This window comes from Culex pipiens, chromosome 2 (assembly GCF_016801865.2).
Source record: "Culex pipiens pallens isolate TS chromosome 2, TS_CPP_V2, whole genome shotgun sequence".
In the NCBI taxonomy this organism is placed as follows: domain Eukaryota; kingdom Metazoa; phylum Arthropoda; class Insecta; order Diptera; family Culicidae; genus Culex; species Culex pipiens.
Window position 1 is genome coordinate 35199650 of NC_068938.1, and position 14302 is coordinate 35213951.

The following is a 14302-nucleotide window of genomic DNA, read 5'->3' on the forward strand; positions in this document are numbered from 1 at the left end:
TTATGTTGTAGCTGAGGAAGGAAGATAGTTTTTCCCGCTTGCTTTTTTCCACCCCACCCTGAAAAGAGCTCAGCTGCTGCTCTCCCCACGTAATCCTTTTTTTTGTCTCCATCCTTTCCATTCAACGAGCCACCACCTACCAGCATTTCCCCACCAAAAGTCGAATAATGGAAGCCATCACTAATGTTCTACAACAAAACATTTATTACACAGACGCCACTGGGGGGAGAAGAGCAGGGGCCCGGAAATGGACAAAAAGTTTCCAACTGGGAGAAAACTACTTTTTCATCTCTTCAATCGTGTTCATGTCTTTTTGTGTGCCAATTTTCCTCGCTTCCCTCCCCTCAACCAAAAGTAGGGCCTTTGTCTTGGCCGCAATCATAATGGGGCGCTGGGCGAGCTTTTTGGGGGAGGAAAAACGATGGGTTGGAAAAGACCTCGAAAGCATTCAATTGTGGTTAGTCTTTCAACACGTTGGGGCTTAATTACTCGAATGGAGCTTGGTTTTCTTGTGCTTGTGATTTGAAATATTTAAATATTATGTTGTCGTTTTACACCACTTGCAATAAAATTTCAAAGATATCAGAGTACTTTTTTCAATGTGTAAGAACTTTAAATATAGCAAGATCTATCTTTAAAATTGCAAGTATTTTTTTATCAATGCTTCTCATTGTTATTATTGATTTAAGTTTTGGCCGATTTTAACGTGGCATACTTTATGGATGGCGCCTTGCTCCTCGGTGTATTTGAACATAGCTTTTTTAATTCTTAAAATCTAAAAGTTTTTTTAACAATCATTTTGGAACTTGTTTTGGTAGTTACAATGTTTTACGAGACGCAGATGAATATTTTCAGCATAATAAGCTTTGGTATTAACTGCTTCGGATACGACAATATGTAAAAAACTATAAATCAAAAATATTTAGCTTTATCAAACATATAAAAAATAAAAATTAATTGTGATAGAGGGTTATTGAAACGTTATACAAATTATTTTAATAGGGTTATTCTCATCCATCTCACACAACAGTTGACCGGACCCCTTTTCGATTTGCGTGATACTCTGTCCTTAGGGATAATTTTTGTCCTTGACCATGAATCCGAGGTTCGTTTTACATATCGCGCGACGGAGGGGCGGCATTTTTGAACATGCGAAAAAGAGGTGTTTTTCAATCATTTGTAGTGTCATTTGCATCAAAAGGTGATGAGGTGGAAATTTGGTGTCAAAGGGACGTTTATGTAAAATTGGTGTAAAATTTAAAATTTGATTTGATGGCGTACTCAAAACAAAAAAAAACGTTTTTTTTCGAAAAAAAATAATATTTTTTAAAGTCGGCCATTTTTTGTTACTAAACTGTAAATTTTTGGGAACAAGTCTTTTTTAGGGTTGTTGCGAATACGCAAGTGTCGCACCCCTCGGACACTGCTGCTGACCCTTTTGTGCTCCGTTCAATTGTTTGTACTCACGATCGGTGCCCGTGCTATCGCTCAGTGAAGAACAGAAGTAAATAACAGTTTGGGACGAGCGGTAGTGCGGACACCGAAGTTGTAAGTTTTGTGTTCTATTGTGAAATATGTGTTATTAATTGTTGTAATAAATTTACAGCTTTGTAGCGATCGACAAATTGAATTGTTTTATTTGTCACGCTCACAATCCCGGTGTTCGTGCCCACATTCCGGCCGTTTCCAACACTACAAAGAACTTCGACCGATTCTGCCGAAGTTGATGACCGGGGACCAGTTCCAGCAGGAAGCAGATGTGCGTGGATGCTAAGGAGCAGTTCGTCCGGATCGCGCTACAGAGAGGTGAGCTGGTGAAGCAAACAGCGATGGCGGTGGATGAAGCGTCCAACATGGTGTCAGTCGGGCAGAAGTTGCACGTTTCCAAGGTCGCTTGTTTTCACCCGTCGGCTATTCACCAGCAGCGTACTCACAAAGAAGCGTCCCGGAGAAATGTGTAGTGTTCGCGGCCGACAGTTAGCGGGTCTGTAACGCGGAGGAATTGGCCCGAGAGGAATCCGGAGATGTGCGCGGGAACGAAAGCTGACGGTGGCCGATGCAGAACCGTAACCGAAAGGCGGCAAATTGGAGTCGGCGAAGCAGCAGACCCAACCCGCTAGTAAGTTGCAGGAGTTGCAGCAAGAAGCCGGTCCAGCAGGTCCAGAATGCGACATCGGAGTTCGGTAAAACTCCGGCTTAATCGAAGCAGGAGTGTTACGGGGGGAAGTGTTGCGAATACGCAAGTGTCGCACCCCTCGGACACTGCTGCTGACCCTTTTGTGCTCCGTTCAATTGTTTGTACTCACGATCGGTGCCCGTGCTATCGCTCAGTGAAGAACAGAAGTAAATAACAGTTTGGGACGAGCGGTAGTGCGGACACCGAAGTTGTAAGTTTTGTGTTCTATTGTGAAATATGTGTTATTAATTGTTGTAATAAATTTACAGCTTTGTAGCGATCGACAAATTGAATTGTTTTATTTGTCACGCTCACAATCCCGGTGTTCGTGCCCACATTCCGGCCGTTTCCAACAAGGGTAATTTAATTTACTTTTCAAATCTATATTTTAACAATTTTGAACATTTTTTTTATTTTAAAATTTTGTGTTTTTTCTAACTTTGCAGAAATATTTTGTGGAGTGTAACAATGTTGTATAATGTTCTACAAAAAAATTTGATAACTAAACATAAGGGGTTGCTAAAAATCATTACAAGCTATCGGGATCTCACGATTTTTTTTTAAATTGGTTTTTGCGTTTCTTTTTGTTTTGTCGTTCATGTCCGTCACGTGTTACGATGAACGGCCATGATCAACAACGACTGACTTTTTCAAAACATTTGGTTCGTAAAATCGTGATTACTCGTGATGATTACGAACTAACCCCTTATGAGCAACTTTCTACAAAATCGGCCGATTTCGACCATTTTTATTTTTTGTATTTTTTGATTTGACTTAAACTTTGTGGGGTCCTTCCTTATGACCAAATAAGCTATTTTGCGTCATTGGTTCACCCATACAAGTCACCATACAATTTTGGCTGCTGTCCATACAAAAATGGTATTGAAATATTCAAACAGCTGTAACTTTTGAGTGAATTTTCTGATCAATTTGGTGTCTTCAGCAAAGTTGTAGGTATTGTTGAGGACTTTAGAGAAAAAATAGGTACACGGAAAAAAAAATTGCCAATTTTTTTTATCAACTTTTTTTTCACTAAAACTCAATTTCCCAAAATACATATTTTTTGATTTTCGAGATTTTTTGATATGTTTTAGGGGACAAAAATCCGCAACTTTTGAGCCATAGAGAAACATGATCAAAAAATCTGCCGCCGAGTTTTGAATTTTCGAAAAAAAAAGTTATTTTTGGAAAAAATCGAAATTTCATGCAAAACCAAATTTGACATTATTTTTTAATGCAAAATTGAATTTGCAATCGAAAAGTACTTTACAGATTTTTTGATAAAGGGCTCCGTTTTCAAGCTATAGCCGCCGAAAGTTTGATTTTAGCGAAATATTTGCAGTTTTTCAATTTTTAAAAATAGTGACCATAAGTGATCATTTCTAAAAAAAATTTTATTGAAAAGTTCAGAAAATTTGCTATAAAATTGTCTAAGAGACATTGAAGATTGGACCTCGGGTTGCTGAGATAGAGCCGCATTAAAAAAAAGAAACACGAAAATTTAAGTTTTCTAAGTCTCACCAAAATAACCCACCATTTTCTAATGACGATATCTCAGCAGCTAATGGTCCGATTATCAATGTTGATACAAGAATCATTCGTTTAATTTTCCGATCTTTTCGAAAAAAATACTTTGAAAATTTTTAAATCAAGACTAACATTTTAAAAGGGCCAAACATTGAATAATACGCCCATTTTAAATGCTAGTCTTGATTTAAAAATTTTCAAAATATTTTTTTCGAAAAGATCGGAAAATTTCACGAATTTTTCATGTATTAACATTGAAAATCGGACTAGAGACTTAGACTTAGAAAACATTAATTTTCGTGTTTCTTTTTTTTTAAAGCGGCTCTATCTCAGCAACCAGAGGTCCAATCTTATATCTCTTCCACAATTTTGTAGCAAATTTTCTGAACTTTTCAAGAAAAATATTTTTAGAAATGGTCACTCATGGTCACTATTTTTAAAAATTGAAAAACTGCAAATATTTCGCTAAAATCAAACTTTCGGTGGCTATATCTTGAAAACGGAGCCCTTTATCAAAAAATCTGTAAAGTATTTTCCGATTGCAAATTCAATTTTGGATTAAAAAATAATGTCAAATTTGTTTTTGCATGAAACTTCGATTTTTTCCAAAAATCACTATTTTTTCAAAAATTCATAACTCGGCGGCAGATTTTTGACCATGTTTCTCTATGGCTCAAAAGTTGCGGTTTTTTGTCCCCTAAAACATATCAAAAAATCCCGAAAGTCAAAAAATACTTATTTTGGGAAATTGAGTTTTAGTAAACAAAAAGTTGATAAAAAATATCAATTTTTTTCCGTGTACCTATTTTTTTCTCAAAAGTCCTCATCAATACCTACAACTTTGCCGAAGACACCAAATTGATCAGAAAATTCACTCAAAAGTTACAGCTGTTTGAATATTTACATACCATTTTTGTATGGACAGCAGCCAAAATTGTATGGAGACTTGTATGGGTGAACCAATGACGCAAAATAGCTTATTTGGTCATAGGGAAGGCCCCCACAAAGTTTGAGCCAAATCAAAAAATACAAATAAAATCCATTTCCGGTTTTGGTAGAGAATTGCTCTTATGTTTAATAGTCAAATTAAAACAAAACATAAAAATCCCTTTGACACCAAATTTCTATCTCATCACCATTTGAGGCTGCAAATTATTGAAAAATACCTCTTTTTTCGCATGATTCAAAATAGTAGGGGTCGTACCGCCCCTCCGTCACGAGATATCAAAAAACGGACCTCGGAATCGGAATCAAGGAAAAAAATTACCCGTTGGGACAAAGTTCCCGATTTCGTGTGATTTGGTAGAGAATTTCCCAATAACTCTGAACAATTTGTTAAAAACGCATAGAATCCTTACAAAAAATAATATTTCAATAATGCATGAAGCTTATTTTCATTTAATTTGATTTAATTATAATACATGATGTAACAAAATTTGTTTTCCACTTTGCAATCTTTAATAATTTTGTGGATTATCAACAACAAATAAAAAAACTATTAGAATTGGGATTTTTCTTCAACTTTTCTTTTTTGGTTTTTTAAGTTTAAAATGTTTTCAAAAGAATGTGATTTTTTAAATGAATATTTAGCAAATAAAGATTCAAAAATCTTAGTAAAACAGGTTGGTTAATTTGTAAAAACTGAACTGCTGATAAAAATTTTACAAAATTTCAAAAATTGTGCTCATATTTTTTTTGTCGTGAAAGCAGCAATACAGACTAGAACGTCCGAAGGCTTAGGAAAAGTTTCAAATTAAAATTTCCGTTTCAAAGTTGCGTTAATGTAGCCCTGCCTTCCATAAAATCAGTAACTCGTTATAGTTTCAAGCAAATAGTCAGAATTGTTTAAGAGACTTCAGATTTCATTAATCTGTACCAAGGATTTTTTTTATGACACAATCGAGAGACGTAAAATGACACAGGTTTTAAACTGGTGTTTGCAGTTTTCAATAAAAATTACTGTTTTTTGAATTTTGATTACGTTTGAAGTCGGGCTTCTAATAAACTTTCTTTGATATTTGGTGTCTTTTTCAGGCTGCAAATTATTGAAAACACATATTTTTGTAATATCAAAAAATGAAGGTAAATATGCCGCATTAAATTTAGACAGCCTAAATTGTAGAGATTTTTGCAATACCATAAGTGAATTGCAGTATATGTAGAGCATTCGAATTTTGAGATAGGGTCTGTTAATAGATATTAGATATTACATTAAAAAAATGGTACCATGAGTTCATGATGAATCATCAACATATTATTGATTGCACTTATTTCTTCATCCACTTTCAGATCACTTTACGAAAAACCCCTGAAACACAACAACAAATTAGTACACGTTTCCCGATCCAACCCCCTCTTCCAAGCGTCCCTCTCCTTGGGTTCGCTCGCTCGCATCGACCATTAATTTTCTCGCCCGGTAGTAAACAACATCGTAAATCAAAACCCCCGTAAAATGTCGATAAAAATTATCAATTCATAAAAGACGTTTAACCCTTTCAGGCCTGATGGGTCATATATGACCCATACCGAAATTCGGTTGTATAAAATCACACAGTGCTCAAAACATATAACATTGTTCAGCAAAGTTGTAATTTATGAGTTTCTCTACCTAGGAAAAAATGTTTGAGTGGTTGTTAATGGCCATTTTGACGACCTAGAACATCCTGAAAACCTGAAATTTGGAAACTTCAGAAAATGTTGAAGATAATTCAGGTTTACAACGATTTTTCAAGGCAAATGAAGTTTAGTTATTACCAGTCACATCCTCACGACCATTTGGGACCACTTCGATCCCTTTGGATCTCTTTTGGGATGATCTAGGTCCTCCAAAGTGTCCTGGAATACAGATCTTGGAGTCTACCGCCGTAACAACACGATTCTACCAAGTTTCCGATCATGGTTCATATTCAGTGATGTCCCTGGGACCCTTTGGCAACCCTCTGAGCTATGTGGGTCACTTTTGGGATGATCTGGGTCCTCCAAAGTGTCCTGAAATACAGATCTTGGAGTCTACCGCCGTAACAACACGATTCTACCAAGTTTCCGATTATAGTTCATATTCAGTGATGTCCCTGGGACCCTTTGGCAACACTATGAGCTATGTGGATCACTTTTGGGATAATCTGGGTCCTCCAAAGTGTCCTGGAATACAGATCTTGGAGTCTACCGCCGTAACAACACGATTCTACCAAGTTTCCGATCATGGTTCATATTCAGTGATGTCCCTGGGACCCTTTGGCAACACTATGAGCTATGTGGATCACTTTTGGGATGTTCTGGGTCCTCCAAAGTGTCCTAGAATACAGATCTTGGAGTCTACCGCCGTAACAACACGATTCTACCAAGTTTCCGATTATGGTTCATATTCAGTGATGTCCCTGGGACCCATGGCAACGCTATGAGCTATGTAGATCACTTTTGGGATGTTCTGGGTCATCCAAAGTGTCCAGGAATACAGATCTTGGAGTCTACCGCCGTAACAACACGATTCTACCAAGTTTCCGATCATGGTTCATATTCAGTGATGTCCCTGGGACCCTTTGGCAACACTATGAGCTATGTGGATCACTTTTGGGATGTTCTGGGTCCTCCAAAGTGTCCTAGAATACAGATCTTGGAGTCTACCGCCGTAACAACACGATTCTACCAAGTTTCCGATTATGGTTCATATTCAGTGATGTCCCTGGGACCCATGGCAACGCTATGAGCTATGTAGATCACTTTTGGGATGTTCTGGGTCATCCAAAGTGTCCAGGAATACAGATCTTGGAGTCTACCGCCGTAACAACACGATTCTACCAAGTTTCCGATCATGGTTCATATTCAGTGATGTCCCTGGGACCCTTTGGCAACCCTCTGAGCTATGTGGGTCACTTTTGGGATGATCTGGGTCCTCCAAAGTGTCCTGAAATACAGATCTTGGAGTCTACCGCCGTAACAACACGATTCTACCAAGTTTCCGATCATGGTTCATATTCAGTGATGTCCCTGGGACCCTTTGGCAACACTATGAGCTATGTGGATCACTTTTGGGATGTTCTGGGTCATCCAAAGTGTCCAGGAATACAGATCTTGGAGTCTACCGCCTTAACAACACGATTCTACCAAGTTTCCGATTATGGTTCATATTCAGTGATGTCCCTGGAACCTTTTGGCAACCTTCTGAGCTATGTGGATCACTTTTGGGATGATCTGGGTCCTCCAAAGTGTCCTGGAATACAGATCTTGAAGTCTACCGCCGTAACAACAAGATTCTACCAAGTTTCCGATTAGGTTCATATTCAGTAATGTCCCTGGGACCCGTTGGAAACACTATGAGCTATGTGGATCATTTTTGGGATGTTCTGGGTCCTCCAAAGTGTCTTGGAATACAGATCTTGGAGTATATCTCCGTAACAACACGATTGTACCAAGTTTCCGATCATGAATATGAACCATGATCGGAAACTTGGTAGAATCGTGTTGTTACGGCGGAAGACTCCAAGATCTGTATTCCAGGACACTTTGGAGGACCCAGAACATCCCAAAAGTGATCAACATAGCTCATAGTGTTGCCAAAGGGTCCCAGGGACATCACTGAATATGAACCATGATCGGAAACTTGGTAGAATCGTGTTGTTACGGCGGTAGACTCCAAGATCTGTATTCCAGGACACTTTGGAGGACCCAGATTATCCCAAAAGTGATCCACATAGCTCATAGTGTTGCCAAAGGGTCCCAGGGACATCACTGAATATGAACCATATTCGGAAACTTGGTAGAATCGTGTTGTTACGGCGGTAGACTCCAAGATCTGTATTCCAAGACATTTTGGATGACCCAGATCATCCCAAAAGTGATCCACATAGCTCATAGTGTTGCCAAAGGGTCCCAGGGACATCACTGAATATGAACCATGATCGGAAACTTGGTAGAATCGTGTTGTTACGGCGGTAGACTCCAAGATCTGTATTCCAGGACACTTTGGAGGACCCAGATTATCCCAAAAGTGATCCACATAGCTCATAGTGTTGCCAAAGGGTCCCAGGGACATCACTGAATATGAACCATGATCGGAAACTTGGTAGAATCGTGTTGTTACGGCGGTAGACTCCAAGATCTGTATTCCAGGACACTTTGGAGGACCCAGATCATCCCAAAAGTGATCCACATAGCTCATAGTGTTGCCAAAGGGTCCCAGGGACATCACTGAATATGAACCATGATCGGAAACTTGGTAGAATCGTGTTGTTACGGCGGAAGACTCCAAGATCTGTATTCCAGGACACTTTGGAGGACCCAGAACATCCCAAAAGTGATCCACATAGCTCATAGTGTTGCCAAAGGGTCCCAGGGACATCACTGAATATGAACCATGATCGGAAACTTGGTAGAATCGTGTTGTTACGGCGGTAGACTCCAAGATCTGTATTCCAGGACACTTTGGAGGACCCAGATTATCCCAAAAGTGATCCACATAGCTCATAGTGTTGCCAAAGGGTCCCAGGGACATCACTGAATATGAACCATGATCGGAAACTTGGTAGAATCGTGTTGTTACGGCGGTAGACTCCAAGATCTGTATTCCAGGACACTTTGGAGGACCCAGATCATCCCAAAAGTGATCCACATAGCTCATAGTGTTGCCAAAGGGTCCCAGGGACATCACTGAATATGAACCATGATCGGAAACTTGGTAGAATCGTGTTGTTACGGCGGTAGACTCCAAGATCTCTATTCCAGGACACTTTGGATGACCCAAAACATCCCAAAAGTGGTCCACATAGCTCATAGTGTTGCCAAAGGGTCCCAGGGACATCACTGAATATGAACCATAATCGGAAACTTGGTAGAATCGTGTTGTTACGGCGGTAGACTCCAAGATCTGTATTCTAGGACACTTTGGAGGACCCAGAACATCCCAAAAGTGATCCACATAGCTCATAGTGTTGCCAAAGGGTCCCAGGGACATCATTGAATATGAACCATATTCGGAAACTTGGTAGAATCGTGTTGTTACGGCGGTAGACTCCAAGATCTGTATTCCAAGACATTTTGGATGACCCAGAACGTCCAATAATGAAATGTAACTTTTTTTTTGCCTGTTTCTGTTTACTCATGGAAAAAATGAACTACTGGTACCAAAATTGTAGATTAACACAGCTCAGAAAAATTCAGGCCTGAAAGGGTTAATGGACAAGTTGTACGAACCCAAACATTCCTCTCCCCACCCGCGTCTTGGCACGTACTCTGTCTATCCAAGATTAAGCTGTATGATGTTGTGGGAGTGTTGTTGGGGTGGCTCCTCCCACGCCTCGAAAATAAGCTGGAGTGGCTGCAAAAGTAGTCGTCGCCATTCTGGGCGAATTGAAAAGTACCAAATAAATAAAATTAAAGCCAACACGTGGCTCCACCTTCAACGATCGACCATAAAGATGAAGTACTGTGGAAGCAGCATTGCAGAGCACTCCTCCCAGAACCAACTGAAACGGAGACTTTCTGGATGGAAAAGCGGAAGCGGTTAAAAATTAATTCAAATGAGTGCGAATGGCATAACACTTTCTGATGATTTTTATTATCGCAAACTCCTTCCACGTGTCAGGAGTCTCGCTTACCTTTGCAGAATCTGCGGTGGTCTAATGGCTGATGCTGCCCATGCGGAACAACTCTCTGAATCGTTGCAGCTTTATTATGCATGCACCATAATTGTTACGTAGTTTGCTGTCTGCAACTTTGTCGGAAAGTGGGAAAAGGCGATTTTTGATGGTGTTAATGGACACTGCAGGTGTCTTGAGAACTTTGTCCAATGCAGAGGTACGATTGGATTTAATAATTTTTCGACGCTGTCTTGTCGCGCGTCGATTTTAGAACAAATTGAGTTTAAAATGCCATTTTGTGCAACTTACAATGCACCATCTTTTGACCTTCACAGATTCGCAAAATTCGATTCCAATCCTGAGATATTCAATTAAAACCGCAAAAACTCCATGCATTGTTGTCACTCTTCATATGAAAGTAGTTTCAATCTTGTCTTGTCACTCCCTGAAAATTGATTTAAGTACGACAAATTTACCTTAAATATCCTAAGACCATCAAAAATGAGTTTCCATAAAATTTAAAATGTCATTTAAATTTTTTTCATTACAGTGCCATCCTGATTTTGCCAACATGTGGTAATTGCCAAAATCGGACAATCATAAAGTAGTGTATTTTGAAAAAAAAAACTACACAGTAAAAAAAGAACAGTAACATTCCACCAGAAAAGTGGTAAAATTACACATTTTCAGAGGTAAAATTACACATTTTTTCTGACATGTATCACTTCTCAGATGTAATATTACCATGATTTTTTTTTACTGCGAACTTTAAACTTATGTGGGAGCCATCCATAAATAACGTCAACCTTTCAGGATTATGGTTAGGGTTTAAGGGACTTCCCATAAATCACATAATGAACTAAATTGAAAAAAAAATGTTTACAGACAAAAAAAAAACTTGATTGATTGATTGCTAATTTTTCGATCCAGGATTTTTCGATTTTCGACGACGTCGCAAGCATTGAAAACATTGCACTTAGAACTTTTTCAAAACCTTCGTAAAAACGCGAGAACTCGTGATAGTTATAAGAAAACCCCTTATGTTTATAAATATTTTTTTCTCAGTTGTCTGCTCTAAAACTCTGTAAAATATTGTTACACTGTTAAAATTACCATGCAAAGTAAGAAAAAAATGCGAAATTTTTAAATAAAAAAAATTGTTCTTAATTTAAAAATGACATGTTCCAATTTTAACTGCAGACTGCCGAATAATAGCAGAATTTTTAAAACTTTTTCATTTTTTTTTCAATAAAAAATACGTTTTTTAATTTTGAGTACGCCAAGAAATTAGGCGTCCAATTTTACATATAAGTTCCTCTGACACAAAATTTCCATCTCATCACCATTTAGGCTGCAGATTATTAAAAAACATGTCTTTTTTTGAATGTACAAAAATTGAAGGGGTCGTACCGCCCTTCCGTCGCAAGATATCAAAGAATTGACCTCGGATTCATGATCAGGGACAAAAGATAACTCTTTGGACAGAGTTTCACGCAAACCTGCAAATTTAGAAAAAAACCGAAATAAAAAAATCCGTAATATCATTTATCATGATAGTATTGTCACACATTCTGTAGACATTTTTAGAATATTTGGCTTCAACGGTGCACATCAACCAGAGCTCTTGCACCAAGTTTTTATTACAGATATTTTGATATATTTAATATTACAGGAACTATTGATATAATTTTTAATTTATCCTTTAAAGTGAAAGATAATTTTTAACAAAGATTGACTATTTATACATTCAGATTGTCGTTGAATTGGGTCCTTAAGTTTTTCAATTTTGAAATCAGAAGACATCAAATTCCTTGATTACATCCTTATAAGTTCAAATTAGGCTTTTTTTTAAATTAAGGGACAGGATCTCAGCTAGAGCTGAGGAACTAAAACTTTAAATATGGTTATAACATTTTTAGTAACAGTTTTATGAATTTGTTGAAAAAAAAAATATGGTTTTTGCAAAATATCGAAATTTTTGACAAAACATTGTTTCATTCACTTTTTATTTTCAAATTTAAATTTGTATTTGAAAGGCAATTTACATTTTTGAGATAAAGTGCACCGTACAATATGTGTTCATAAATTAAAAAGATTAAATTCGAGATTTCTGCACAGTTTGTATTTTTTGTCAGAAGAAGTGGAATAAGAAATGGATGCATGCTTTTATCAATTTGAATAATTTCGATTTTTTGAGCAATTGGAAATGTCTGCATTTTCAGTAGAATTTGAACTTGCTTTTATTGCTACTTAAAACGCAATTGGAGAGAAAATTTTACCCAAAATTAAGAGTTGTTTTGAGAAAACTACGTACAGTGACATTTAAGTTTTAAGATAATTTGGCAAAATATGTTTTTCTTGTTATATATTTCCCGTTGTCCATTGCTAAATAGTGGGTAGTAATTCATCGAGCAACTCCGAAATGTAAATGCGTCCAAATTAGATTACAAAGCGCCCCTGTTTCCCGTCTCCCGAACCGCCATTGCCATTTGGCAAAATACTGTCCCTGGGACCGGCCGGTCGCATGGATTAGACGTCATCAAACCGTTTAGCCCTCATTTAGATTCAGCCGTTCCTAATTCCACGGGAAGGGCGCCTTTCTGGGCATCAGGCCGTTCTTCCATTCTTCCAACTCGGCGGCCAAAACCCAAATTGAATAATGCCCTGTGCACTTGGCCGGCCCAGATCCTTTTTTGATGAATCTCAATCTGGACTCCAATTAAAATCTAAACCCCTTTTCAGCTGCTGCTGTTCGGTGGTGGGTTGGTTCCACCGGGGACAACGAATTGTACATTCACGGCGCACATTTTCCTATTTACTCAGGACGGAACCACACACACAGAGTTTGGACTTTTTTGGACGGGACCCGTTTTTGTCCGGTTGACCGTTTCTCGTTGGAGGAGTAAGAGGTACAGCAAGCCTTTTCGCCATACAATTCCGGTTCGGCGAAGTACTACAACTAGTCAGTCGTACACCGGGATTTTGAGGGTCTGGTTGGAGATTGTTGGAAGCTTTATTTTATTTTATTCAATAGAACTATTAATTAACGGCTACTACTTACCAATATTTTCATCGATCAAATATTCCTTGAAAAGTTAAAAACACCATGACCTACAATAACCACCCTACCCCTACTTTTCCCCGGACAGTCACAGCCAGCAAGGCAATCGGACCAAACATCGTCATTTGCATTGTAATTCCATTAGGCCAAATTAGTCACTAAAAACGAGCTAGCTTCTTTTTTTGGTTGCCTTTTGCTATCCTCAAATTTGGGCGAACGCTGACGAACGAGAGTTTCCATGAATAAATTCGCTTTTGGAAAAGTCAATGCAGCAGCCTGACTAGCAGTGGTCAGCACGAACACACGGCGATGTCATCGTTCGGATTGTACAGGCCAACGGGTGACTTTGGAGAACTTTCGAGGACGTGGTCACCAGAGTTGAACAAAGAACGTGCGGTCTGGATTAAGTCCGGAAATGTATGAAAAGATGATCCACATTCGGATTTCGATGGCAAGGAGCTCTTACCTAGCGAGTAAAGGATTTTTTCAGTTGTTGTGTAGTCTTTCTCGAAAACAAAACACATACTTCTATTACAAGTGAAAAATTTTCACAAAAGTTCTCTACTTTTCACAAAATATCTTTAAAGTGCCATCCGTAACGTTCACGGGGAGTACATTTTCAATTGAGGGACACTATCTGTGACAGAATCTTCACGTGCTTCCAAGTAAGACACAGTGCCATCGTCATGCCTTATCTAGGAACGACTCCCAGTAAGGCAGCCGGAAACCAAAGTTAGCAATGGAACTGCATCGCATTAACCCTCTGCGGTGAAAAATCAAGCACTTTTTAAGTACCGTCATCAGGGGTGACATTGTTTTTGTTTTTTTGTTTTTTGTTTTTTGTTTTTTGTTTTTTGTTTTTTGTTTTTTGTTTTTTGTTTTTTGTTTTTTGTTTTTTGTTTTTTGTTTTTTGTTTTTTGTTTTTTGTTTTTTGTTTTTTGTTTTTTGTTTTTTGTTTTTTGT